Raw genomic sequence first — 4,514 nt, forward strand, 5'->3', positions numbered from 1 at the left:
CCACCCCCCAACCCCAACCCCAACCCCCAACCCCCAACCCCGGGTTTCAAAAATCCGGGAATGGGATCAGGATTCGCCTGATTCAGATTGGAATCGGTGGCACCAATTCCAATTCCAATGTATTGATACCGCTATTTCCTGAATAAAACCTACCAAAACCTCTGTAATATTCCTATACGCACTTCAAAACCCACATACTCAACAAAATGTAGAGAGCGAAATACATTTGGAGAGAGAATTTAGGGCAACACATACCGTACTTCTCTATTGTTTGAAGATGACAGGGAGCACAGGTGGAACAATGTTATGCGAAAAGCTCATGGGCTTGGGCTGAGCTTCCTTGAACAGCTTCTGGTTCTCTTTCATGTCACCCAACAGTAGATTGTATGGAGGGACTTTGATGCCTTGTTCCTTGAGAAGCCTCTCCAGCTTCTTAGGCTTCAACCATATCCATTCCAACACTTTCCATCCCCACCATACAACCAACATGCACAATATCACCATTGAAATGAACCCAATTTCTCCCCTCACTTCTTTCACACACGAGAGAGAGAGAGAGAGAGAGAGAGAGAGAGAGCTTGGAACACCAGTACTAGCAGAGATCCTTGAGAGAGAAGAGAGGGATTTGGAGGGCATTTACAAAGGATAGAAGAGCGGAATGGTTGGGCGGAGGGGGGGAAGGAGAGCAGAAATGTGCCGGGCGTTATGCTTATCTCTATTAGTTTATGACGTATATGAGTGCGTCATCATTATAAAAAATTCTACCTAAAAAAAAAAAAAATACCAAAAACAAAAACATAAGTATATGAATGCATCAAAAGTAGTAGATTGAATTCTCCATTTTTTCCAATTTCTCTACTTTATGAAAATTTTGGGGTATGTATATTTACGTTATCCTTTGAACACTATCCATTGTTCTAGAATTCATTTAATATTTATTTATTTATTCTTTTTTTCTATGTGAAGTTATAATAAATTTTCTTTCTTTTGTCTTTGAAATATGAATAATTTATCGGATTTTATGATTTATTTTCATTTAGTATTCTTTATTTTTCGATTTATTTGTCTCATAAAAAATTGAGTTGGAACCTAAATTCCTTTTCTTTTTTTTGGTTCAAGCAGTGAGTTATTTTAATCATCAATAGTGCAAAAAGGTGCAAACACCACTTGGTCAATCAAAATAAGGCAAGTAGCCATATTTATTTATGACATTCAAAGGCTGCCTTGGGGGCCAAGAAATAAACCTAGATGGATTGTTGGATTTTTTTATATTTAGTGTTAAAGTTTCTAAATATTTCTCGTGCTAAAGAATGGGTGTGGGTGTGGTCTATACCTATATAGGGGTGTACAAACATATTTGTATATGTATGAGGACGTTTGTACACATACAAACACATGTACAGGAACACTTGTATACGTACAGACACATCTGTATATATACAGATACACCTACATGTGAAAAGGTACGTTGTCTATATATATTATAGATTGTCTGAAAATTAGAGAAGTGATTTTTAAAACAAGTGTTTTTGTTCTTCCCACTCTGTGTTATTTTCTTCCAAATCTCTTTGTATCTAATAATGAGTACAGCCTTTGGACTTCCCTATGTAATCATATATTGGAGTGCACCTTATGAGATTAAGAATTGTTTTATCTTGGAGGTAAAAAACACAATGGTCAACCTAGTTGCACAATTAGGGGAATTTAAAAACTTTAAGGATAGTATCCTTCTGATACGATTCAACTCAAATTCTATTTGTTTCTGATTCTAGAAGAAGGATTACTATGATGCTGTGAATTCGTATTTCATCCTGTGTAAATACATATCCAGATAAGTCTTAGACTCTACCCATACTTATTTCTAACATGCATGGGTTCTTGCAGTCCAAGAATGGCTCCCAACAAGTAATAGTAAATCAAAATCTGAAAGATAATAGAGTCCATGTATTCCAGGATTTTATAGAATTCGATGTCAGTCTGGCTTGGCTCGACAAAGAAGCCATGTTGTCGAATAATCTTCAATGTCAAGTCGAGTACTTACATTGTCTAATAGAACTATAAGTCTATTGGCGTGTGGACTTGACAAGGTCAACATTTAACAGACATTATTTGGCATTTTGAAAGGACCATTCTAATCTTGTGGGTGGTTCAGACATTTAAAATGTCAAAATACCCATGGGTTTCTAATGGCAATATTTATTAATGGGTAATTTACAGCACCACCACCTAGAGAATGCCATTATTGGAGAGACATCCCTTGCTTAATACCAAGTTACTCTCACACTCCTTACCATTCGTCTCTGTTAAGTAAGGATTTAAAATGATATTTTTACCTTTAAACTAAGACACATGACCAAATCACATTTTAGCCAAGTCCCTCAATACCCCTAACCTTCTATATTCACCTTCACTCACCTTCATCATGGATTTTAGAGGATTTTCTACGCACCCATCAGCCCTTCTTTATCCCTGCACAATCGCGGCCGTCAACGATGTTGACAATACAAGTGCGTATGTTGAAGATACGAGTGAACGGAAGGAAAGAGTGTCAGAGAGAGGATCTGTGGAAGATATCTTCTATGTTGAAGAAGGGCCGAACAAACTCATTACATACTCGTTCATTTTGAGCAACAAATAAACAAACAGAAGAATAACAGGGAAAAGAAAAAAATGGAAGCACTTGGTAAAGAACATACCGGTATACTCACGATTATGAGCTCGAGTGTTTCTTCTTTGTGGCCAAAGCCCTTGCGATTATAGTTCTTGCTCCTCGTTAGGTTATAACCGAACACCTTCGCATCAAATTCGAGTCTCTGGCTGTCGTTAGGGTCGAAGACCCACCGCTGCAGCGGACGGTGATGGTTTCCAATTATTGAAACCACTACGGATCTCGGCCCGGTTCTCCGGGAAGGAGATTCCCGTACGGGTTGAGAAATCAGAATCCCCAACTGATCATAGAGGAGAGGTAATAGCAATTCAGTTACAATGAAAATTGCAGCATAACTGATAAATTTTCATGTGGGTTTGTTTCTGACTGATCACCTTGTCTCATGCTCGTGCGGTCGTGCCTCATACACATGATAGAGGGATTGGAAAACAAAAAATGGAAAAACTATTCTGTAAGAGAATAAAATAGAAGGAAAACCAATCCTCTCAAAATAAACAAGAAACAAAAGGATATGAAACATATCATACGATCTAGGAATTGAAAAGAAAAAAAAAAAAAAGTTGAAAATTAAAAGAGGAGTGTAGGCATCGTGTATGAAAAGAATGAGAATTGAGACTCACGGGATCACAATTAGAACTATCTTAACCCAAAACAGCTCTGTTGATTCCTTTCATGCCCTTCCCTCCTCTGCTTTCACCGTTAATGGCAGAGGCAGCAACGCACGACAATCCTTTGAGTTCATCAATGCTTGCATCACCCCAAAGAAAGTCCGCAGCGGAAACCAGAAATCGAACTACCACGGCACAGATGTGAACCAACGTGAGGATTGAAGAACCTCCGATCAAGAGACAGCAGCGGAGAACTCGCACAGATGTGAAATAGGGTTTTGAAACCTCTTAACATCGTCGTTATCGACGTCAATTTAGTTATAACCTATAGGGACAGGGATCAAAATGTTGCCTGCAGATGTTGCATCTCCCACCAAAAAGGCAGAGATGGAACACATTCGATTGGGGGAGAGATGTGTGCGTTGAGCAATTTAAGCATTAAGGTATTTGGTATATTAAAAAAATGAATAAGGTGAAGTTAGCAGGTATATTTTGTAATGGAGACTTGCGGTATAGGTGTGAACATAATTTGGTATTAGACAAGGGGTGTCTTTCTAAAAGTGACATTCTCTACGGGGTGGCACTATAAATGATATTTTATATTATTTATTTTATTTATTTTATTTATTTTGATTGATTCCAAGAAGAAATGGACTAGGCGGGGGCCATCTAGGATTAGTTTTGGATCCTTTTGGATTTAGGCTCCATATGCTCAAGCCGAATGATTCAAAAGTCATTTTGCAACTATATTGTATATTTTAATTTATAAAAAATTGGGATAGTACTAGGCAGCCGCAACTGCTTCTAGTGTAAATCCCACACATAAAAAATGGAATCTTCTCTCAATTAATGGGCCATTGACCTCATTTATGTACCAAATTTTGATATAAAAAATAATCCACCATTCCACAAACTTTCTAGATCAAATAATCATTTTTCGTCAAATTTTCCCTTCCATGGCTATTTTGGTCATTGTCTTGAACAATTTGTAGATGTGTCAAAAAGTGCAGTAAACTCTCCAGATCTATAGATAGAAAACCCAGTGCTTTAAGAGATACTCATCATCATGGAAGCTTTTGGGGTGACAATGAGACGCCTATATAATGACCCTCTTTGGTTGAGACTGTGTAATACCAAAAGTCAAAGAAGTGATACCTTTTGTCTCATATCATTAGGGTGAGTAGAATCTTATCAGCTCCTTGCTCATGAGCTCTAGAGCACAACAAAATAACGAAACA

General features: G+C 37.7%; 1 long non-coding RNA gene and 1 pseudogene across 2 annotated transcripts; both read right to left on the bottom strand.

Annotated features, from left to right (window-relative positions):
- Positions 1-1,732, bottom strand: part of LOC122067214 — a 4,413-nt pseudogene extending 2,681 nt beyond the window's left edge.
- Positions 1,733-2,413: 681 nt separating this feature from the next.
- Positions 2,414-3,726, bottom strand: LOC122067215. Of its 2 annotated transcripts, none has more exons than XR_006136625.1 (3): positions 3,043-3,726; positions 2,697-2,948; positions 2,414-2,469 (listed from the first exon to the last, which is right to left on the bottom strand). It is a non-coding gene; the product is annotated as an uncharacterized LOC122067215 (long non-coding RNA). The 2 variants fall into 2 exon arrangements; XR_006136624.1 differs by having other exon boundaries at positions 2,414-2,577.
- Between the last annotated feature and the right edge of the window lie 788 nt (positions 3,727-4,514).

The sequence above is a fragment of the Macadamia integrifolia genome, unplaced genomic scaffold (assembly GCF_013358625.1).
Source record: "Macadamia integrifolia cultivar HAES 741 unplaced genomic scaffold, SCU_Mint_v3 scaffold2760, whole genome shotgun sequence".
Classification (NCBI taxonomy): Eukaryota; Viridiplantae; Streptophyta; class Magnoliopsida; order Proteales; family Proteaceae; genus Macadamia; species Macadamia integrifolia.